At 44.7% G+C, this 24,291-nt stretch overlaps 4 long non-coding RNA genes across 4 annotated transcripts; all 4 read right to left on the bottom strand.

Annotated features, from left to right (window-relative positions):
• Positions 1-688: 688 nt before the first annotated feature.
• Positions 689-4,977, bottom strand: LOC146656651 (uncharacterized). The gene is made up of 3 exons (XR_014914176.1): positions 3,545-4,977; positions 3,228-3,435; positions 689-2,249 (listed from the first exon to the last, which is right to left on the bottom strand). It is a non-coding gene; the product is annotated as an uncharacterized LOC146656651 (long non-coding RNA).
• Positions 4,978-6,716: 1,739 nt separating this feature from the next.
• LOC146656650 (uncharacterized) lies at positions 6,717-11,004 on the bottom strand. Its single transcript, XR_014914175.1, has 3 exons — positions 9,572-11,004; positions 9,255-9,462; positions 6,717-8,276 (listed from the first exon to the last, which is right to left on the bottom strand). It is a non-coding gene; the product is annotated as an uncharacterized LOC146656650 (long non-coding RNA).
• A 1,739-nt stretch (positions 11,005-12,743) lies between these two features.
• LOC146656649 (uncharacterized) lies at positions 12,744-17,031 on the bottom strand. Its single transcript, XR_014914174.1, has 3 exons — positions 15,599-17,031; positions 15,282-15,489; positions 12,744-14,303 (listed from the first exon to the last, which is right to left on the bottom strand). It is a non-coding gene; the product is annotated as an uncharacterized LOC146656649 (long non-coding RNA).
• A 1,718-nt stretch (positions 17,032-18,749) lies between these two features.
• LOC146656648 (uncharacterized) lies at positions 18,750-22,905 on the bottom strand. Its single transcript, XR_014914173.1, has 3 exons — positions 21,605-22,905; positions 21,288-21,495; positions 18,750-20,309 (listed from the first exon to the last, which is right to left on the bottom strand). It is a non-coding gene; the product is annotated as an uncharacterized LOC146656648 (long non-coding RNA).
• Between the last annotated feature and the right edge of the window lie 1,386 nt (positions 22,906-24,291).

Here is a 24,291-nt window from a genome sequence, read left to right as displayed (position 1 = left end):
CCTGCTTCATGCCCTGGAGGACGGGGCTGTGGCCCCCCCACACCCCCCTAGCAGATCATTACATGAAGGAACCTTTTTAAAAAAAACAAGCGCATCCATGCTCACAGGTGTACACATGGGTGATCACACCCACAAACTACACCCTTTTTGGCTCCTACCTCAAAGCACACTGTGTTCTGTTGATCTTATGTGCTGCACAATAATGTTTAATATTTAGTATTTACTGTCATATTCCCATATATCATTGTGATGCTGTTTATTCTATTACTCTTGTTCTCTTCTGCTTGTTTTCTTTTTTCTTTCTCAGCAGGTGATCCAGGTGATCGATATATGCATTTTTTATTTCTTTTTTTTTTCTGCTCATTCTGTTGGTTTTTGTTTTTTGCCCTTCTCCCCCGTCCCTCTTCTCAGCTGTTTCTCTTTCCCTCTTTCTTTCTCCCCTTCTTTCCCCCAGTCAAGTCTGTCCCGTATTCAGCAAGTGAAAATAAAATAAACAATAAAAGGTGAATCAAATGGACCATTACGGCAAGGCTGGGATGGTCAATTTGGTAAAGTAAATCAGTTGGGCATCTTTCTTTGCCTTTAGACAACAATTCTGATGGCAAAAGAGCCAAACGGGACAGGCAAGAAAAAAAGAAAAAAAGAAAAAAAAAGAAGTGGCTTTAGATCTGACTCTTACAGACAGGCATGCATGTCTCAGGGTGATTACACACTAACACATTGTGATTAATCACACACATTTGTATACATTTTATTAACAAGATAAAAAAAAAACACTATACAAAATGTGTTTTTGTGACAGGCCGCTAGTAACAAAGTGCTTAAAGATTTCAAATTGGTTCTTTCCCAAGTTTTCTGTTATGTGTACACATATTCCTTGAATTAGGTGCTTTTTAATTCTCCAATAATGGTCAGTGCAAAGTGTTTACACAAACAAACAAGTGTTTACACAAACAAACAAACAAACAAAAAACATTACTCAGAAAATGGTCAGGTACAAGAACTGGATTAAAAAGGATTGGAAAAAACAGATAATGTCCAATGAAATACTTTAGCGTGTGGCTCATGACTTTTGCACAGTACTGTAAATGTTATTAATAATGAAAGATATAAAGATGTAGCTTTCCCATTTTTAAAAAATTCCCATACACATTATTCTTTTCTTCTAGTGAAGGTGCCTCCTCCTTCAGACCTTAGGATAACTAATTTCTCAGACAGTGACATCACGGTGCGCTGGGAAGCTGCAGATGATGATGATGTTTCTTACCTCATTAAGTGGATCTCCCTAAGTGGAGGCGACCTGAGGCAGGTGGGGAAGAACTATTGAGTTGTTGGAGTACATATTATGAAATAAAAAATACAATATCTCAATAAACTGTTGTCCTGTGTCTTAAGGAGTATCAGATATCACTGTCTGCACTCTATGGAGATGGAGCTCAGAGTGAAGCTGTGGCCGTACGCTATAGCACCTGTGAGTCACACATTTTAACTATATCAGCTGCTGGTGGGAGCAGGCTCTCATGGATCTTTCTGGATATTTGCAGCGGGGACATGCTGGGGTCATTTTGGAGCAGGTTAATTTGTGTGCGCCACGTGTCATAATCAGTTTTGTTGTTAGGTCTGGGAACCTTACCGGAGAAGGTACGGAGTCTAACCTGGGACTGGATGTGTTTGACATCTTGCCTTCGTACGATATGCTCTACCACGACCTTCTGAATGTCAGGTGGATTCAAATCACTTACTGAAAGGGACGCACAGGCTTAAGCAGACAAAGAAGGAAATCGGGTAAACCCTCCAGCACTCATTTCTGTGTCCATTTTGGGCTAAAAACAAAAACACCTCATAACTACCTGTGGATGCTGGCTGAGCCTCTGAAGGTTGAGTGATATGTCATTAAGCAGGTAGTCAGAGTTCTCATTGATCAGTTCCTTGAGGGAAGTGTATCCACAGGCCTTACTGATGTCCTACATGGAGCTCAGCGCCGCCTGGCTCACCAGCAGTGTCTCCTCACCAGCTTTCTCCAGCACAGGATACAGCGAGGCCATCAACAAGGCACAGAAATTGCGGCCCACTGGCTGAGCACAGCAGGCGATTCCCCCGAGTTGGATGCACAGCTGACAGATGTTGCTGTTGAGCTAATGGATCATGGATGCAGATGTTGATGATGAAGGAATCACTTGGAGAGAGCTTGTATTTGAGTTGCTGGCATCACTGTTGTATATCGAGGGGAGTCTGGATGGACCGAGCAGCTACGCAAAGAGACAAAACCTGTGTTAAAGCACTGCTTTCTAACCACTTTTACACATGCACTGCAGCTCTGAAGTTTTCAAGATATTGTCCATGCACGTGAGAACGCAAATGTCTGACACAGTTAGATCAAACATTAAACAGCCTTTAGCCTTCCTGCTCCTGAGTGAAAGCCTGTATTATATCTGACTGTGCTCATGTGGGGATAAGACAGATTAGCCTTTTCTCAAAGTGAAGAGTGGGGGCCAATTTAGGATCTTCACTCAAATTTAAAATACAAGGGAAACTGATGTATTTCCTTAAATAAACAAAAACCACACAAGCGCTTATAAAATGCTCATCCTACCCAGTCATATGCAAAGTGTTAGAATCAACGTGTGATCCACCTGCCACTAAGAGATATTATTTCTCTTTGGTAGATGGAAAAAATGGAATCAAACTCACTGTCAGTAGCTACAACAGCACATTTGTTATAATATGATGAATCAAGCATTTAGATATTAAATAGTATTGAGGGAGACAGGATCAAATACAGTGGGGCAAAAAAGTATTTAGTCAGCCACCAATTGTGCACGTTCTCCCACTTAAAAATATGAGAGAGGCCTGTCATTTTCATCATAGGTATACCTCTAACTTGTCCGAGTTTTAAAGAACTGATTTGCAAATTATGGTGGAAAAGAAGTATTTGGTCACCTCATTTTTTGCCCCACTGCGTAATATACAAAGATATTTGTGGCAACTCGATGTGCTTTGTCCACTTTTATTATCGGATTGCTCTGTTAACCAAAGGGAATACCTCAGTTTATTGTATGTTTGACTATAATTTACAAAAAGACTAAAGCATCATTTCTTATCTTTTCTACAATAACTATCAAATGAACAAATGGAGAGTGCTCGCTCAAGTCATGGATCAAGTGACTTAAAGGGCCCTTTTCAAAGAAAACTAAAAGTGTATAAGCAACCAAGGAAGTGAGTCCTACCTGGCCACTGGACAACATTCAGTGACAGTGCACTTGCTGGCATCTCCGGTGGGCAGAGCCCTGATTCAGTAGGGTGAATAAGGGATCTTGTCTCCTCCGTACTTAATGAGAGTGGTGTATCTGTCAGTCATGTCTGGCACATAAAACACCAGGTAGGTCCCATCATGGCTGTCACAGATATCTGCTTCTTGGGCTTCCCCTCTGGGTCCTTCAGGAGAAAACAAAAACTGTTACCTAAATATCAATGCTTTGAATACATTATTGTGTGGTCCACGTTCATGCACTCACAGTGATCTGCACTGCCAGCAGTCCCTCACCTGCATCTTTGGCATCAATGGTGACCTTCACTGGCAGAGAGGTGGGCGCTCCAGTGGTGTTAAGGCCGGATCCACTTGCACGCACCTTGCTGGTATCATGGGTGGGCAGCACCTTCACCTTGTAAGGGCGGACCAAAGGGGAGAGAAGACAACTGGCTGTGGAATACAGTCTCACAAATGAAAGGAGCCTTATTTACAGAACCGAGTAAACCACGCAAAGAGTTTTCCATTTTCAAAGCTGGCCAGAGTGGAACACTGTAACATGTAACACCTAGAAGGTTCAGATGGCTGCAGTACTTTGCTAATTTGGATCAAAAGTTTGGGGGGAAAATGTAATTAAATCAAGTGATTGTAATGCTGTTACTTCCGTTGTGTAGTTAACCATCTGTCATTTTAGATGTTTCATTAGCAGCCTGATGAAATTAGCTGTGTAGTTAGCCGACTTAGCTTAGCGCACATGTCTTGTGGCAAGATATATGCACTTAAATGTTTTAAGTCATTGGCTGTTCTGCCAAATTGCCACCAACCTGCAACTTTGTGAGCTGACTGTTTCGCGATTTTTGTGTTTTAGACAACAAAAATAAAAGAAAAAGATGTACAGATCCAGGCTTTTCCTTTACTGTGGTAGTCTCATAGAATGACGTCACTGACACTGGTTTAATATGAAAACAAACTTTGCAAAAAAAAGAAAGAAGAAGAAGTGAGTCGGCGTGTCATCTTTATCGAGCACCATACATGTTTTGCCTCACATTAAAATTATTAGTTTTCCTTTTCAAAAATAATTTATATTCAGAGAAGTCAAATATAGCAAATTTGTACGGCTTCCACGGCGGGCAGGTGGCGCAGAACACTTGCCGGCCCCTGGCAACTTGAAGCACAGACAGGCCCTGGTTCGAGCCTCGACTCGAACACACTCACTGAGTTCAGGTCCTATCTGTGTCTTCAGTCTGCTAGGGGGATTCCTGGTCTGCGCAGGGAATCCCAATCCTTTTTTTTTTCTTTTCTTTTTTGGGGTGTTGGGGCCTGTATTTACAAAGCTGGGACTATCTCCGTTGTCATGGCTACCAAGAACAACGCCAGCTTGGGGGAGAGCGGAGAGCCGATAAGCAAACACTCATTCATCCTTTCTCCTCTTTCGTTTCACAGCTGCTGCGGTGGGAAACGCTGGGACTTGTGTGGCTATGCAGTTTTTGCATTGTTGGGAACTTTTAAGGACCAGCCTTGAATTTTACAGATTTGATAAGTGAAGCCTGGATATATAGTGAAGAGAGCTGGGATAATCTGGACAGAATCTGCAGGCTGCATCTCCAAATCACAAGTGGCTTTAGATCTGACTCTTACAGACAGGCATGCATGTCTCAGGGTGATTACACACTAACACATTGTGATTAATCACACACATTTGTATACATTTTATTAACAAGATAATAAAAAAACACTATACAAAACGTGTTTTTGTGACAGGCCGCTAGTAACAAAGTGCTCTCAAGGTTAAATACACATACCGGTAGACATTGAGGGCTAGCAGGAGGGACCATGCGCTTACCTGCTGCTCTCTGGCAGGTAGCTCCATGCCCTCCTGGGTTTTAAATGCACCTTAGAACACACATGCATCAACACTACAATGAGCGGGTGGAGGGAGGTTTGGAGTCTTCCCTCACCCCCATTCTCTGCGACCTGCTGGAGCGGGGGAGCTAGGAGGAGGAGTTGGCCGTCCGACTGCGGTCTGGAGTGTGGGGCCTCCCTGCTGCTGCGGAGTCGGGGCGGTCTGCCTCCCCCCACCGCAGGGAAAAGGGTAATATCACCTGGGTCTGGGTGCAGTTCCCCCTCCAGGGGCAAGGGTACCTAGACCCGGTTTGTAGGGTACGCTTGGGGAGTGTGCTCGTGTGTACAGCGTCTCTTTATGTCTGTCTCCACGTTGGTTGAGTGTGGAGTAAGTGCATATGAGAGCATGAGGGTGGGAATGGATGTTTGTATATGTGTGTGCCTGTATTTCTGGGTCTATATGTCAGGTTGGGTGTCAGGCGCCACCTCTCTGGGGACATCTCAGGCCCTCCAAGGTTTGGAGGCCTATCTCCCCCTACCACCACTTCCCCTGCCAGTGGCGGACTCCCTCAGACATCGGTGCGTTGGTGGTTCTTTGTGTCCGGGGATGGGCGTCCAGGTACACACCGGCTCACTCCTTGGCGGCCGCTTATCGGGGCCTGGAGCCTGGGGCTCGCTCGGGCCACTTCGGAGGTGGGGTGCCCCCGGCCTCTCGGCCTGGGGCTCGGTCACTCAGGCACGGCTGGCTGCCGGCGGAGCTCACGGGCGCGTCACTGCAACTCCCCCTGGCTTCTGCTCCGCGGCTGCTGAGTGAGCCCTCATCTGGGACTCTCCTCAGCTCTTTCTGGGACAGTGGCGCGGCTGCCCCTCTGTTGGTCTTCCTTGGTCTCTTGTGTTCTGGGCGCCTCTGGATGTCTGGAGTTTTGATCTCCTCCATACCTGCTTCATGCCCTGGAGGACGGGGCTGTGGCCCCCCCACACCCCCCTAGCAGATCATTACATGAAGGAACCTTTTTAAAAAAAACAAGCGCATCCATGCTCACAGGTGTACACATGGGTGATCACACCCACAAACTACACCCTTTTTGGCTCCTACCTCAAAGCACACTGTGTTCTGTTGATCTTATGTGCTGCACAATAATGTTTAATATTTAGTATTTACTGTCATATTCCCATATATCATTGTGATGCTGTTTATTCTATTACTCTTGTTCTCTTCTGCTTGTTTTCTTTTTTCTTTCTCAGCAGGTGATCCAGGTGATCGATATATGCATTTTTTATTTCTTTTTTTTTTCTGCTCATTCTGTTGGTTTTTGTTTTTTGCCCTTCTCCCCCGTCCCTCTTCTCAGCTGTTTCTCTTTCCCTCTTTCTTTCTCCCCTTCTTTCCCCCAGTCAAGTCTGTCCCGTATTCAGCAAGTGAAAATAAAATAAACAATAAAAGGTGAATCAAATGGACCATTACGGCAAGGCTGGGATGGTCAATTTGGTAAAGTAAATCAGTTGGGCATCTTTCTTTGCCTTTAGACAACAATTCTGATGGCAAAAGAGCCAAACGGGACAGGCAAGAAAAAAAGAAAAAAAGAAAAAAAAAGAAGTGGCTTTAGATCTGACTCTTACAGACAGGCATGCATGTCTCAGGGTGATTACACACTAACACATTGTGATTAATCACACACATTTGTATACATTTTATTAACAAGATAAAAAAAAAACACTATACAAAATGTGTTTTTGTGACAGGCCGCTAGTAACAAAGTGCTTAAAGATTTCAAATTGGTTCTTTCCCAAGTTTTCTGTTATGTGTACACATATTCCTTGAATTAGGTGCTTTTTAATTCTCCAATAATGGTCAGTGCAAAGTGTTTACACAAACAAACAAGTGTTTACACAAACAAACAAACAAACAAAAAACATTACTCAGAAAATGGTCAGGTACAAGAACTGGATTAAAAAGGATTGGAAAAAACAGATAATGTCCAATGAAATACTTTAGCGTGTGGCTCATGACTTTTGCACAGTACTGTAAATGTTATTAATAATGAAAGATATAAAGATGTAGCTTTCCCATTTTTAAAAAATTCCCATACACATTATTCTTTTCTTCTAGTGAAGGTGCCTCCTCCTTCAGACCTTAGGATAACTAATTTCTCAGACAGTGACATCACGGTGCGCTGGGAAGCTGCAGATGATGATGATGTTTCTTACCTCATTAAGTGGATCTCCCTAAGTGGAGGCGACCTGAGGCAGGTGGGGAAGAACTATTGAGTTGTTGGAGTACATATTATGAAATAAAAAATACAATATCTCAATAAACTGTTGTCCTGTGTCTTAAGGAGTATCAGATATCACTGTCTGCACTCTATGGAGATGGAGCTCAGAGTGAAGCTGTGGCCGTACGCTATAGCACCTGTGAGTCACACATTTTAACTATATCAGCTGCTGGTGGGAGCAGGCTCTCATGGATCTTTCTGGATATTTGCAGCGGGGACATGCTGGGGTCATTTTGGAGCAGGTTAATTTGTGTGCGCCACGTGTCATAATCAGTTTTGTTGTTAGGTCTGGGAACCTTACCGGAGAAGGTACGGAGTCTAACCTGGGACTGGATGTGTTTGACATCTTGCCTTCGTACGATATGCTCTACCACGACCTTCTGAATGTCAGGTGGATTCAAATCACTTACTGAAAGGGACGCACAGGCTTAAGCAGACAAAGAAGGAAATCGGGTAAACCCTCCAGCACTCATTTCTGTGTCCATTTTGGGCTAAAAACAAAAACACCTCATAACTACCTGTGGATGCTGGCTGAGCCTCTGAAGGTTGAGTGATATGTCATTAAGCAGGTAGTCAGAGTTCTCATTGATCAGTTCCTTGAGGGAAGTGTATCCACAGGCCTTACTGATGTCCTACATGGAGCTCAGCGCCGCCTGGCTCACCAGCAGTGTCTCCTCACCAGCTTTCTCCAGCACAGGATACAGCGAGGCCATCAACAAGGCACAGAAATTGCGGCCCACTGGCTGAGCACAGCAGGCGATTCCCCCGAGTTGGATGCACAGCTGACAGATGTTGCTGTTGAGCTAATGGATCATGGATGCAGATGTTGATGATGAAGGAATCACTTGGAGAGAGCTTGTATTTGAGTTGCTGGCATCACTGTTGTATATCGAGGGGAGTCTGGATGGACCGAGCAGCTACGCAAAGAGACAAAACCTGTGTTAAAGCACTGCTTTCTAACCACTTTTACACATGCACTGCAGCTCTGAAGTTTTCAAGATATTGTCCATGCACGTGAGAACGCAAATGTCTGACACAGTTAGATCAAACATTAAACAGCCTTTAGCCTTCCTGCTCCTGAGTGAAAGCCTGTATTATATCTGACTGTGCTCATGTGGGGATAAGACAGATTAGCCTTTTCTCAAAGTGAAGAGTGGGGGCCAATTTAGGATCTTCACTCAAATTTAAAATACAAGGGAAACTGATGTATTTCCTTAAATAAACAAAAACCACACAAGCGCTTATAAAATGCTCATCCTACCCAGTCATATGCAAAGTGTTAGAATCAACGTGTGATCCACCTGCCACTAAGAGATATTATTTCTCTTTGGTAGATGGAAAAAATGGAATCAAACTCACTGTCAGTAGCTACAACAGCACATTTGTTATAATATGATGAATCAAGCATTTAGATATTAAATAGTATTGAGGGAGACAGGATCAAATACAGTGGGGCAAAAAAGTATTTAGTCAGCCACCAATTGTGCACGTTCTCCCACTTAAAAATATGAGAGAGGCCTGTCATTTTCATCATAGGTATACCTCTAACTTGTCCGAGTTTTAAAGAACTGATTTGCAAATTATGGTGGAAAAGAAGTATTTGGTCACCTCATTTTTTGCCCCACTGCGTAATATACAAAGATATTTGTGGCAACTCGATGTGCTTTGTCCACTTTTATTATCGGATTGCTCTGTTAACCAAAGGGAATACCTCAGTTTATTGTATGTTTGACTATAATTTACAAAAAGACTAAAGCATCATTTCTTATCTTTTCTACAATAACTATCAAATGAACAAATGGAGAGTGCTCGCTCAAGTCATGGATCAAGTGACTTAAAGGGCCCTTTTCAAAGAAAACTAAAAGTGTATAAGCAACCAAGGAAGTGAGTCCTACCTGGCCACTGGACAACATTCAGTGACAGTGCACTTGCTGGCATCTCCGGTGGGCAGAGCCCTGATTCAGTAGGGTGAATAAGGGATCTTGTCTCCTCCGTACTTAATGAGAGTGGTGTATCTGTCAGTCATGTCTGGCACATAAAACACCAGGTAGGTCCCATCATGGCTGTCACAGATATCTGCTTCTTGGGCTTCCCCTCTGGGTCCTTCAGGAGAAAACAAAAACTGTTACCTAAATATCAATGCTTTGAATACATTATTGTGTGGTCCACGTTCATGCACTCACAGTGATCTGCACTGCCAGCAGTCCCTCACCTGCATCTTTGGCATCAATGGTGACCTTCACTGGCAGAGAGGTGGGCGCTCCAGTGGTGTTAAGGCCGGATCCACTTGCACGCACCTTGCTGGTATCATGGGTGGGCAGCACCTTCACCTTGTAAGGGCGGACCAAAGGGGAGAGAAGACAACTGGCTGTGGAATACAGTCTCACAAATGAAAGGAGCCTTATTTACAGAACCGAGTAAACCACGCAAAGAGTTTTCCATTTTCAAAGCTGGCCAGAGTGGAACACTGTAACATGTAACACCTAGAAGGTTCAGATGGCTGCAGTACTTTGCTAATTTGGATCAAAAGTTTGGGGGGAAAATGTAATTAAATCAAGTGATTGTAATGCTGTTACTTCCGTTGTGTAGTTAACCATCTGTCATTTTAGATGTTTCATTAGCAGCCTGATGAAATTAGCTGTGTAGTTAGCCGACTTAGCTTAGCGCACATGTCTTGTGGCAAGATATATGCACTTAAATGTTTTAAGTCATTGGCTGTTCTGCCAAATTGCCACCAACCTGCAACTTTGTGAGCTGACTGTTTCGCGATTTTTGTGTTTTAGACAACAAAAATAAAAGAAAAAGATGTACAGATCCAGGCTTTTCCTTTACTGTGGTAGTCTCATAGAATGACGTCACTGACACTGGTTTAATATGAAAACAAACTTTGCAAAAAAAAGAAAGAAGAAGAAGTGAGTCGGCGTGTCATCTTTATCGAGCACCATACATGTTTTGCCTCACATTAAAATTATTAGTTTTCCTTTTCAAAAATAATTTATATTCAGAGAAGTCAAATATAGCAAATTTGTACGGCTTCCACGGCGGGCAGGTGGCGCAGAACACTTGCCGGCCCCTGGCAACTTGAAGCACAGACAGGCCCTGGTTCGAGCCTCGACTCGAACACACTCACTGAGTTCAGGTCCTATCTGTGTCTTCAGTCTGCTAGGGGGATTCCTGGTCTGCGCAGGGAATCCCAATCCTTTTTTTTTTCTTTTCTTTTTTGGGGTGTTGGGGCCTGTATTTACAAAGCTGGGACTATCTCCGTTGTCATGGCTACCAAGAACAACGCCAGCTTGGGGGAGAGCGGAGAGCCGATAAGCAAACACTCATTCATCCTTTCTCCTCTTTCGTTTCACAGCTGCTGCGGTGGGAAACGCTGGGACTTGTGTGGCTATGCAGTTTTTGCATTGTTGGGAACTTTTAAGGACCAGCCTTGAATTTTACAGATTTGATAAGTGAAGCCTGGATATATAGTGAAGAGAGCTGGGATAATCTGGACAGAATCTGCAGGCTGCATCTCCAAATCACAAGTGGCTTTAGATCTGACTCTTACAGACAGGCATGCATGTCTCAGGGTGATTACACACTAACACATTGTGATTAATCACACACATTTGTATACATTTTATTAACAAGATAATAAAAAAACACTATACAAAACGTGTTTTTGTGACAGGCCGCTAGTAACAAAGTGCTCTCAAGGTTAAATACACATACCGGTAGACATTGAGGGCTAGCAGGAGGGACCATGCGCTTACCTGCTGCTCTCTGGCAGGTAGCTCCATGCCCTCCTGGGTTTTAAATGCACCTTAGAACACACATGCATCAACACTACAATGAGCGGGTGGAGGGAGGTTTGGAGTCTTCCCTCACCCCCATTCTCTGCGACCTGCTGGAGCGGGGGAGCTAGGAGGAGGAGTTGGCCGTCCGACTGCGGTCTGGAGTGTGGGGCCTCCCTGCTGCTGCGGAGTCGGGGCGGTCTGCCTCCCCCCACCGCAGGGAAAAGGGTAATATCACCTGGGTCTGGGTGCAGTTCCCCCTCCAGGGGCAAGGGTACCTAGACCCGGTTTGTAGGGTACGCTTGGGGAGTGTGCTCGTGTGTACAGCGTCTCTTTATGTCTGTCTCCACGTTGGTTGAGTGTGGAGTAAGTGCATATGAGAGCATGAGGGTGGGAATGGATGTTTGTATATGTGTGTGCCTGTATTTCTGGGTCTATATGTCAGGTTGGGTGTCAGGCGCCACCTCTCTGGGGACATCTCAGGCCCTCCAAGGTTTGGAGGCCTATCTCCCCCTACCACCACTTCCCCTGCCAGTGGCGGACTCCCTCAGACATCGGTGCGTTGGTGGTTCTTTGTGTCCGGGGATGGGCGTCCAGGTACACACCGGCTCACTCCTTGGCGGCCGCTTATCGGGGCCTGGAGCCTGGGGCTCGCTCGGGCCACTTCGGAGGTGGGGTGCCCCCGGCCTCTCGGCCTGGGGCTCGGTCACTCAGGCACGGCTGGCTGCCGGCGGAGCTCACGGGCGCGTCACTGCAACTCCCCCTGGCTTCTGCTCCGCGGCTGCTGAGTGAGCCCTCATCTGGGACTCTCCTCAGCTCTTTCTGGGACAGTGGCGCGGCTGCCCCTCTGTTGGTCTTCCTTGGTCTCTTGTGTTCTGGGCGCCTCTGGATGTCTGGAGTTTTGATCTCCTCCATACCTGCTTCATGCCCTGGAGGACGGGGCTGTGGCCCCCCCACACCCCCCTAGCAGATCATTACATGAAGGAACCTTTTTAAAAAAAACAAGCGCATCCATGCTCACAGGTGTACACATGGGTGATCACACCCACAAACTACACCCTTTTTGGCTCCTACCTCAAAGCACACTGTGTTCTGTTGATCTTATGTGCTGCACAATAATGTTTAATATTTAGTATTTACTGTCATATTCCCATATATCATTGTGATGCTGTTTATTCTATTACTCTTGTTCTCTTCTGCTTGTTTTCTTTTTTCTTTCTCAGCAGGTGATCCAGGTGATCGATATATGCATTTTTTATTTCTTTTTTTTTTCTGCTCATTCTGTTGGTTTTTGTTTTTTGCCCTTCTCCCCCGTCCCTCTTCTCAGCTGTTTCTCTTTCCCTCTTTCTTTCTCCCCTTCTTTCCCCCAGTCAAGTCTGTCCCGTATTCAGCAAGTGAAAATAAAATAAACAATAAAAGGTGAATCAAATGGACCATTACGGCAAGGCTGGGATGGTCAATTTGGTAAAGTAAATCAGTTGGGCATCTTTCTTTGCCTTTAGACAACAATTCTGATGGCAAAAGAGCCAAACGGGACAGGCAAGAAAAAAAGAAAAAAAGAAAAAAAAAGAAGTGGCTTTAGATCTGACTCTTACAGACAGGCATGCATGTCTCAGGGTGATTACACACTAACACATTGTGATTAATCACACACATTTGTATACATTTTATTAACAAGATAAAAAAAAAACACTATACAAAATGTGTTTTTGTGACAGGCCGCTAGTAACAAAGTGCTTAAAGATTTCAAATTGGTTCTTTCCCAAGTTTTCTGTTATGTGTACACATATTCCTTGAATTAGGTGCTTTTTAATTCTCCAATAATGGTCAGTGCAAAGTGTTTACACAAACAAACAAGTGTTTACACAAACAAACAAACAAACAAAAAACATTACTCAGAAAATGGTCAGGTACAAGAACTGGATTAAAAAGGATTGGAAAAAACAGATAATGTCCAATGAAATACTTTAGCGTGTGGCTCATGACTTTTGCACAGTACTGTAAATGTTATTAATAATGAAAGATATAAAGATGTAGCTTTCCCATTTTTAAAAAATTCCCATACACATTATTCTTTTCTTCTAGTGAAGGTGCCTCCTCCTTCAGACCTTAGGATAACTAATTTCTCAGACAGTGACATCACGGTGCGCTGGGAAGCTGCAGATGATGATGATGTTTCTTACCTCATTAAGTGGATCTCCCTAAGTGGAGGCGACCTGAGGCAGGTGGGGAAGAACTATTGAGTTGTTGGAGTACATATTATGAAATAAAAAATACAATATCTCAATAAACTGTTGTCCTGTGTCTTAAGGAGTATCAGATATCACTGTCTGCACTCTATGGAGATGGAGCTCAGAGTGAAGCTGTGGCCGTACGCTATAGCACCTGTGAGTCACACATTTTAACTATATCAGCTGCTGGTGGGAGCAGGCTCTCATGGATCTTTCTGGATATTTGCAGCGGGGACATGCTGGGGTCATTTTGGAGCAGGTTAATTTGTGTGCGCCACGTGTCATAATCAGTTTTGTTGTTAGGTCTGGGAACCTTACCGGAGAAGGTACGGAGTCTAACCTGGGACTGGATGTGTTTGACATCTTGCCTTCGTACGATATGCTCTACCACGACCTTCTGAATGTCAGGTGGATTCAAATCACTTACTGAAAGGGACGCACAGGCTTAAGCAGACAAAGAAGGAAATCGGGTAAACCCTCCAGCACTCATTTCTGTGTCCATTTTGGGCTAAAAACAAAAACACCTCATAACTACCTGTGGATGCTGGCTGAGCCTCTGAAGGTTGAGTGATATGTCATTAAGCAGGTAGTCAGAGTTCTCATTGATCAGTTCCTTGAGGGAAGTGTATCCACAGGCCTTACTGATGTCCTACATGGAGCTCAGCGCCGCCTGGCTCACCAGCAGTGTCTCCTCACCAGCTTTCTCCAGCACAGGATACAGCGAGGCCATCAACAAGGCACAGAAATTGCGGCCCACTGGCTGAGCACAGCAGGCGATTCCCCCGAGTTGGATGCACAGCTGACAGATGTTGCTGTTGAGCTAATGGATCATGGATGCAGATGTTGATGATGAAGGAATCACTTGGAGAGAGCTTGTATTTGAGTTGCTGGCATCACTGTTGTATATCGAGGGGAGTCTGGATGGACCGAGCAGCTACGCAAAGAGACAAAACCTGTGTTAAAGCACTGCTTTCTAACCACTTTTACACATGCACTGCAGCTCTGAAGTTTTCAAGATATTGTCCATGCACGTGAGAACGCAAATGTCTGACACAGTTAGATCAAACATTAAACAGCCTTTAGCCTTCCTGCTCCTGAGTGAAAGCCTGTATTATATCTGACTGTGCTCATGTGGGGATAAGACAGATTAGCCTTTTCTCAAAGTGAAGAGTGGGGGCCAATTTAGGATCTTCACTCAAATTTAAAATACAAGGGAAACTGATGTATTTCCTTAAATAAACAAAAACCACACAAGCGCTTATAAAATGCTCATCCTACCCAGTCATATGCAAAGTGTTAGAATCAACGTGTGATCCACCTGCCACTAAGAGATATTATTTCTCTTTGGTAGATGGAAAAAATGGAATCAAACTCACTGTCAGTAGCTACAACAGCACATTTGTTATAATATGATGAATCAAGCATTTAGATATTAAATAGTATTGAGGGAGACAGGATCAAATACAGTGGGGCAAAAAAGTATTTAGTCAGCCACCAATTGTGCACGTTCTCCCACTTAAAAATATGAGAGAGGCCTGTCATTTTCATCATAGGTATACCTCTAACTTGTCCGAGTTTTAAAGAACTGATTTGCAAATTATGGTGGAAAAGAAGTATTTGGTCACCTCATTTTTTGCCCCACTGCGTAATATACAAAGATATTTGTGGCAACTCGATGTGCTTTGTCCACTTTTATTATCGGATTGCTCTGTTAACCAAAGGGAATACCTCAGTTTATTGTATGTTTGACTATAATTTACAAAAAGACTAAAGCATCATTTCTTATCTTTTCTACAATAACTATCAAATGAACAAATGGAGAGTGCTCGCTCAAGTCATGGATCAAGTGACTTAAAGGGCCCTTTTCAAAGAAAACTAAAAGTGTATAAGCAACCAAGGAAGTGAGTCCTACCTGGCCACTGGACAACATTCAGTGACAGTGCACTTGCTGGCATCTCCGGTGGGCAGAGCCCTGATTCAGTAGGGTGAATAAGGGATCTTGTCTCCTCCGTACTTAATGAGAGTGGTGTATCTGTCAGTCATGTCTGGCACATAAAACACCAGGTAGGTCCCATCATGGCTGTCACAGATATCTGCTTCTTGGGCTTCCCCTCTGGGTCCTTCAGGAGAAAACAAAAACTGTTACCTAAATATCAATGCTTTGAATACATTATTGTGTGGTCCACGTTCATGCACTCACAGTGATCTGCACTGCCAGCAGTCCCTCACCTGCATCTTTGGCATCAATGGTGACCTTCACTGGCAGAGAGGTGGGCGCTCCAGTGGTGTTAAGGCCGGATCCACTTGCACGCACCTTGCTGGTATCATGGGTGGGCAGCACCTTCACCTTGTAAGGGCGGACCAAAGGGGAGAGAAGACAACTGGCTGTGGAATACAGTCTCACAAATGAAAGGAGCCTTATTTACAGAACCGAGTAAACCACGCAAAGAGTTTTCCATTTTCAAAGCTGGCCAGAGTGGAACACTGTAACATGTAACACCTAGAAGGTTCAGATGGCTGCAGTACTTTGCTAATTTGGATCAAAAGTTTGGGGGGAAAATGTAATTAAATCAAGTGATTGTAATGCTGTTACTTCCGTTGTGTAGTTAACCATCTGTCATTTTAGATGTTTCATTAGCAGCCTGATGAAATTAGCTGTGTAGTTAGCCGACTTAGCTTAGCGCACATGTCTTGTGGCAAGATATATGCACTTAAATGTTTTAAGTCATTGGCTGTTCTGCCAAATTGCCACCAACCTGCAACTTTGTGAGCTGACTGTTTCGCGATTTTTGTGTTTTAGACAACAAAAATAAAAGAAAAAGATGTACAGATCCAGGCTTTTCCTTTACTGTGGTAGTCTCATAGAATGACGTCACTGACACTGGTTTAATATGAAAACAAACTTTGCAAAAAAAAGAAAGAAGAAGAAGTGAGTCGGCGTGTCATCTTTATCGAGCACCATACATGTTTTGCCTCACATTAAAATTATTAGTTTTCCTTTTCAAAAATAATTTATATTCAGAGAAGTCAAATATAGCAAATTTGTACGGCTTCCACGGCGGGCAGGTGGCGCAGAACACTTGCCGGCCCCTGGCAACTTGAAGCACAGACAGGCCCTGGTTCGAGCCTCGACTCGAACACACTCACTGAGTTCAGGTCCTATCTGTGTCTTCAGTCTGCTAGGGGGATTCCTGGTCTGCGCAGGGAATCCCAATCCTTTTTTTTTTCTTTTCTTTTTTGGGGTGTTGGGGCCTGTATTTACAAAGCTGGGACTATCTCCGTTGTCATGGCTACCAAGAACAACGCCAGCTTGGGGGAGAGCGGAGAGCCGATAAGCAAACACTCATTCATCCTTTCTCCTCTTTCGTTTCACAGCTGCTGCGGTGGGAAACGCTGGGACTTGTGTGGCTATGCAGTTTTTGCATTGTTGGGAACTTTTAAGGACCAGCCTTGAATTTTACAGATTTGATAAGTGAAGCCTGGATATATAGTGAAGAGAGCTGGGATAATCTGGACAGAATCTGCAGGCTGCATCTCCAAATCACAAGTGGCTTTAGATCTGACTCTTACAGACAGGCATGCATGTCTCAGGGTGATTACACACTAACACATTGTGATTAATCACACACATTTGTATACATTTTATTAACAAGATAATAAAAAAACACTATACAAAACGTGTTTTTGTGACAGGCCGCTAGTAACAAAGTGCTCTCAAGGTTAAATACACATACCGGTAGACATTGAGGGCTAGCAGGAGGGACCATGCGCTTACCTGCTGCTCTCTGGCAGGTAGCTCCATGCCCTCCTGGGTTTTAAATGCACCTTAGAACACACATGCATCAACACTACAATGAGCGGGTGGAGGGAGGTTTGGAGTCTTCCCTCACCCCCATTCTCTGCGACCTGCTGGAGCGGGGGAGCTAGGAGGAGGAGTTGGCCGTCCGACTGCGGTCTGGAGTGTGGGGCCTCCCTGCTGCTGCGGAGTCGGGGCGGTCTGCCTCCCCCCACCGCAGGGAAAAGGGTAATATCACCTGGGTCTGGGTGCAGTTCCCCCTCCAGGGGCAAGGGTACCTAGACCCGGTTTGTAGGGTACGCTTGGGGAGTGTGCTCGTGTGTACAGCGTCTCTTTATGTCTGTCTCCACGTTGGTTGAGTGTGGAGTAAGTGCATATGAGAGCATGAGGGTGGGAATGGATGTTTGTATATGTGTGTGCCTGTATTTCTGTGTCTATATGTCAGGTTGGGTGTCAGGCGCCACCTCTCTGGGGACATCTCAGGCCCTCCAAGGTTTGGAGGCCTATCTCCCCCTACCACCACTTCCCCTGCGTTGGTGGTTCTTTGTGTCCGGGGATGGGCGTCCAGGTACACACCGGCTCACTCCTTGGCGGCCGCTTATCGGGGCCTGGAGCCTGGGGCTCGCTCGGGCCACTTCGGAGGTGGGGTGCCCCCGGCCTCTCGGCCTGGGGCTCGGTCACTCAGGCACGGCTGGCTGCCGGCGGAGCTCACGGGCGCGTCACTGCAACTCCCCCTGGCTTCTGCTCCGCGGCTGCTGAGTGAGCCCTCATCTGGGACTCTCCTCAGCTCTTTCTGGGACAGTGGCGCGGCTGCCCCTCTGTTGGTCTTCCTTGGTCTCTTGTGTTCTGGGCGCCTCTGGATGTCTGGAGTTTTGATCTCCTCCATACCTGCTTCATGCCCTGGAGGACGGGGCTGTGGCCCCCCCCCCCCCCACACCGTCTAGCAGATCATTACATGAAGGAACCTTTTTAAAAAAAACAAGCGCATCCATGCTCACAGGTGTACACATGGGTGATCACACCCACAAACTACACCCTTTTTGGCTCCTACCTCAAAGCACACTGTGTTCTGTTGATCTTATGTGCTGCACAATAATGTTTAATATTTAGTATTTACTGTCATATTCCCATATATCATTGTGATGCTGTTTATTCTATTACTCTTGTTCTCTTCTGCTTGTTTTCTTTTTTCTTTCTCAGCAGGTGATCCAGGTGATCGATATATGCATTTTTTATTTCTTTTTTTTTTCTGCTCATTCTGTTGGTTTTTGTTTTTTGCCCTTCTCCCCCGTCCCTCTTCTCAGCTGTTTCTCTTTCCCTCTTTCTTTCTCCCCTTCTTTCCCCCAGTCAAGTCTGTCCCGTATTCAGCAAGTGAAAATAAAATAAACAATAAAAGGTGAATCAAATGGACCATTACGGCAAGGCTGGGATGGTCAATTTGGTAAAGTAAATCAGTTGGGCATCTTTCTTTGCCTTTAGACAACAATTCTGATGGCAAAAGAGCCAAACGGGACAGGCAAGAAAAAAAGAAAAAAAGAAAAAAAAAAAGAAGTGGCTTTAGATCTGACTCTTACAGACAGGCATGCATGTCTCAGGGTGATTACACACTAACACATTGTGATTAATCACACACATTTGTATACATTTTATTAACAAGATAAAAAAAAAACACTATACAAAATGTGTTTTTGTGACAGGCCGCTAGTAACAAAGTGCTTAAAGATTTCAAATTGGTTCTTTCCCAAGTTTTCTGTTATGTGTACACATATTCCTTGAATTAGGTGCTTTTTAATTCTCCAATAATGGTCAGTGCAAAGTGTTTACACAAACAAACAAGTGTTTACACAAACAAACAAACAAACAAAAAACATTACTCAGAAAATGGTCAGGTACAAGAACTGGATTAAAAAGGATTGGAAAAAACAGATAATGTCCAATGAAATACTTTAGCGTGTGGCTCATGACTTTTGCACAGTACTGTAAATGTTATTAATAATGAAAGATATAAAGATGTAGCTTTCCCATTTTTAAAAAATTCCCATACACATTATTCTTTTCTTCTAGTGAAGGTGCCTCCTCCTTCAGACCTTAGGATAACTAATTTCTCAGACAGTGACATCACGGTGCGCTGGGAAGCTGCAGATGATGATGATGTTTCTTACCTCATTAAGTGGATCTCCCTAAGTGGAGGCGACCTGAGGCAGGTGGGGAAGAACTATTGAGTTGTTGGAGTACATATTATGAAATAAAAAATACAATATCTCAATAAACTGTTGTCCTGTGTCTTAAGGAGTATCAGATATCACTGTCTGCACTCTATGGAGATGGAGCTCAGAGTGAAGCTGTGGCCGTACGCTATAGCACCTGTGAGTCACACATTTTAACTATATCAGCTGCTGGTGGGAGCAGGCTCTCATGGATCTTTCTGGATATTTGCAGCGGGGACATGCTGGGGTCATTTTGGAGCAGGTTAATTTGTGTGCGCCACGTGTCATAATCAGTTTTGTTGTTAGGTCTGGGAACCTTACCGGAGAAGGTACGGAGTCTAACCTGGGACTGGATGTGTTTGACATCTTGCCTTCGTACGATATGCTCTACCACGACCTTCTGAATGTCAGGTGGATTCAAATCACTTACTGAAAGGGACGCACAGGCTTAAGCAGACAAAGAAGGAAATCGGGTAAACCCTCCAGCACTCATTTCTGTGTCCATTTTGGGCTAAAAACAAAAACACCTCATAACTACCTGTGGATGCTGGCTGAGCCTCTGAAGGTTGAGTGATATGTCATTAAGCAGGTAGTCAGAGTTCTCATTGATCAGTTCCTTGAGGGAAGTGTATCCACAGGCCTTACTGATGTCCTACATGGAGCTCAGCGCCGCCTGGCTCACCAGCAGTGTCTCCTCACCAGCTTTCTCCAGCACAGGATACAGCGAGGCCATCAACAAGGCACAGAAATTGCGGCCCACTGGCTGAGCACAGCAGGCGATTCCCCCGAGTTGGATGCACAGCTGACAGATGTTGCTGTTGAGCTAATGGATCATGGATGCAGATGTTGATGATGAAGGAATCACTTGGAGAGAGCTTGTATTTGAGTTGCTGGCATCACTGTTGTATATCGAGGGGAGTCTGGATGGACCGAGCAGCTACGCAAAGAGACAAAACCTGTGTTAAAGCACTGCTTTCTAACCACTTTTACACATGCACTGCAGCTCTGAAGTTTTCAAGATATTGTCCATGCACGTGAGAACGCAAATGTCTGACACAGTTAGATCAAACATTAAACAGCCTTTAGCCTTCCTGCTCCTGAGTGAAAGCCTGTATTATATCTGACTGTGCTCATGTGGGGATAAGACAGATTAGCCTTTTCTCAAAGTGAAGAGTGGGGGCCAATTTAGGATCTTCACTCAAATTTAAAATACAAGGGAAACTGATGTATTTCCTTAAATAAACAAAAACCACACAAGCGCTTATAAAATGCTCATCCTACCCAGTCATATGCAAAGTGTTAGAATCAACGTGTGATCCACCTGCCACTAAGAGATATTATTTCTCTTTGGTAGATGGAAAAAATGGAATCAAACTCACTGTCAGTAGCTACAACAGCACATTTGTTATAATATGATGAATCAAGCATTTAGATATTAAATAGTATTGAGGGAGACAGGATCAAATACAGTGGGGCAAAAAAGTATTTAGTCAGCCACCAATTGTGCACGTTCTCCCACTTAAAAATATGAGAGAGGCCTGTCATTTTCATCATAGGTATACCTCTAACTTGTCCGAGTTTTAAAGAACTGATTTGCAAATTATGGTGGAAAAGAAGTATTTGGTCACCTCATTTTTTGCCCCACTGCGTAATATACAAAGATATTTGTGGCAACTCGATGTGCTTTGTCCACTTTTATTATCGGATTGCTCTGTTAACCAAAGGGAATACCTCAGTTTATTGTATGTTTGACTATAATTTACAAAAAGACTAAAGCATCATTTCTTATCTTTTCTACAATAACTATCAAATGAACAAATGGAGAGTGCTCGCTCAAGTCATGGATCAAGTGACTTAAAGGGCCCTTTTCAAAGAAAACTAAAAGTGTATAAGCAACCAAGGAAGTGAGTCCTACCTGGCCACTGGACAACATTCAGTGACAGTGCACTTGCTGGCATCTCCGGTGGGCAGAGCCCTGATTCAGTAGGGTGAATAAGGGATCTTGTCTCCTCCGTACTTAATGAGAGTGGTGTATCTGTCAGTCATGTCTGGCACATAAAACACCAGGTAGGTCCCATCATGGCTGTCACAGATATCTGCTTCTTGGGCTTCCCCTCTGGGTCCTTCAGGAGAAAACAAAAACTGTTACCTAAATATCAATGCTTTGAATACATTATTGTGTGGTCCACGTTCATGCACTCACAGTGATCTGCACTGCCAGCAGTCCCTCACCTGCATCTTTGGCATCAATGGTGACCTTCACTGGCAGAGAGGTGGGCGCTCCAGTGGTGTTAAGGCCGGATCCACTTGCACGCACCTTGCTGGTATCATGGGTGGGCAGCACCTTCACCTTGTAAGGGCGGACCAAAGGGGAGAGAAGACAACTGGCTGTGGAATACAGTCTCACAAATGAAAGGAGCCTTATTTACAGAACCGAGTAAACCACGCAAAGAGTTTTCCATTTTCAAAGCTGGCCAGAGTGGAACACTGTAACATGTAACACCTAGAAGGTTCAGATGGCTGCAGTACTTTGCTAATTTGGATCAAAAGTTTGGGGGGAAAATGTAATTAAATCAAGTGATTGTAATGCTGTTACTTCCGTTGTGTAGTTAACCATCTGTCATTTTAGATGTTTCATTAGCAGCCTGATGAAATTAGCTGTGTAGTTAGCCGACTTCTGCCATCCAAACAGATGAGGTGAATTATGCAGATCACTAGCACAGTACACAGATTACCACTTCTTATTCCAGCCAGACTTCAGGTACTTCATTCGAATCATGCAGTAACAACAAAGATTTATTACTACTGGCTTTTTAAATTGTGCTTCTTCTGTTCTAGAAAAACAGAAACATGTGATCACAGGGTTTTGTTTTTTTCAATGACATTTGTGTTGGTTGTGTCGGTTGCAGGCAAACATTGATCATAATGGTTAGATATTAGGAAATAGCTTAAAATGTGTGCATATTTAACTTGTTGCACTGCCGTAGTGTTACCTGCGTGGGATCTCCTCATGAGCATATGACTGTACCCTGGATGATGATATGTGAGGAGCTTGAACTTGATTCGCTAACAGAAACTAATTTGGCTAGCTTAGCGCACATGTCTTGTGGCAAGATATATGCACTTAAATGTTTTAAGTCATTGGCTGTTCTGCCAAATTGCCACCAACCTGCAACTTTGTGAGCTGACTGTTTCGCGATTTTTGTGTTTTAGACAACAAAAATAAAAGAAAAAGATGTACAGATCCAGGCTTTTCCTTTACTGTGGTAGTCGCATAGAATGACGTCACTGACACTGGTTTAATATGAAAACAAACTTTGCAAAAAAAAGAAAGAAGAAGAAGTGAGTCGGCGTGTCATCTTTATCGAGCACCATACATGTTTTGCCTCACATTAAAATTATTAGTTTTCCTTTTCAAAAATAATTTATATTCAGAGAAGTCAAATATAGCAAATTTGTACGGCTTCCACGGCAGGCAGGTGGCGCAGAACACTTGCCGGCCCCTGGCAACTTGAAGCACAGACAGGCCCTGGTTCGAGCCTCGACTCGAACACACTCACTGAGTTCAGGTCCTATCTGTGTCTTCAGTCTGCTAGGGGGATTCCTGGTCTGCGCAGGGAATCCCAATCCTTTTTTTTTCTTTTCTTTTTTGGGGTGTTGGGGCCTGTATTTACAAAGCTGGGACTATCTCCGTTGTCATGGCTACCAAGAACAACGCCAGCTTGGGGGAGAGCGGAGAGCCGATAAGCAAACACTCATTCATCCTTTCTCCTCTTTCGTTTCACAGCTGCTGCGGTGGGAAACGCTGGGACTTGTGTGGCTATGCAGTTTTTGCATTGTTGGGAACTTTTAAGGACCAGCCTTGAATTTTACAGATTTGATAAGTGAAGCCTGGATATATAGTGAAGAGAGCTGGGATAATCTGGACAGAATCTGCAGGCTGCATCTCCAAATCACAAGTGGCTTTAGATCTGACTCTTACAGACAGGCATGCATGTCTCAGGGTGATTACACACTAACACATTGTGATTAATCACACACATTTGTATACATTTTATTAACAAGATAATAAAAAAAACACTATACAAAATGTGTTTTTGTGACAGGCCGCTAGTAACAAAGTGCTCTCAAGGTTAAATACACATACCGGTAGACATTGAGGGCTAGCAGGAGGGACCATGCGCTTACCTGCTGCTCTCTGGCAGGTAGCTCCATGCCCTCCTGGGTTTTAAATGCACCTTAGAACACACATGCATCAACACTACAATGAGCGGGTGGAGGGAGGTTTGGAGTCTTCTCTCACCCCCATTCTCTGCGACCTGCTGGAGCGGGGGGGGCTAGGAGGAGGAGTTGGCCGTCCGACTGCGGTCTGGGGTGTGGGGCCTCCCTGCTGCTGCAGAGTCGGGGCGGTCTGCCTCCCCCCACCGCAGGGAAAAGGGTAATACCACCTGGGTCTGGGTGCAGTTCCCCCTCCAGGGGCAAGGGTACCTAGACCCGGTTTGTAGGGTACGCTTGGGGAGTGTGATCGTGTGTACAGCGTCTCTTTATGTCTGTCTCCACGTTGGTTGAGTGTGGAGTAAGTGCATATGAGAGCATGAGGGTGGGAATGGATGTTTGTATATGTGTGTGCCTGTATTTCTGTGTCTATATGTCAGGTTGGGTGTCAGGCGCCACCTCTCTGGGGACATCTCAGGCCCTCCAAGGTTTGGAGGCCTATCTCCACCCACCACCACTTCCCCTGCCAGTGGCGGACTCCCTCAGACATCGGTGCGTTGGTGGTTCTTTGTGTCCGGGGATGGGCGTCCAGGTACACACCGGCTCACTCCTTGGCGGCCGCTTATCGGGGCCTGGAGCCTGGGGCTCGCTCGGGCCACTTCGGAGGTGGGGTGCCCCCGGCCTCTCGGCCTGGGGCTCGGTCA

The sequence above is a fragment of the Rhamphochromis longiceps genome, linkage group LG12 (genome assembly GCF_057381845.1).
Source record: "Rhamphochromis longiceps isolate RC_006_pf linkage group LG12, R_longiceps_female_GT1.1, whole genome shotgun sequence".
Classification (NCBI taxonomy): Eukaryota; Metazoa; Chordata; class Actinopteri; order Cichliformes; family Cichlidae; genus Rhamphochromis; species Rhamphochromis longiceps.
Note: the sequence above shows the minus strand (reverse complement) of the source record. Positions and strands in the feature narration are given on the sequence as shown.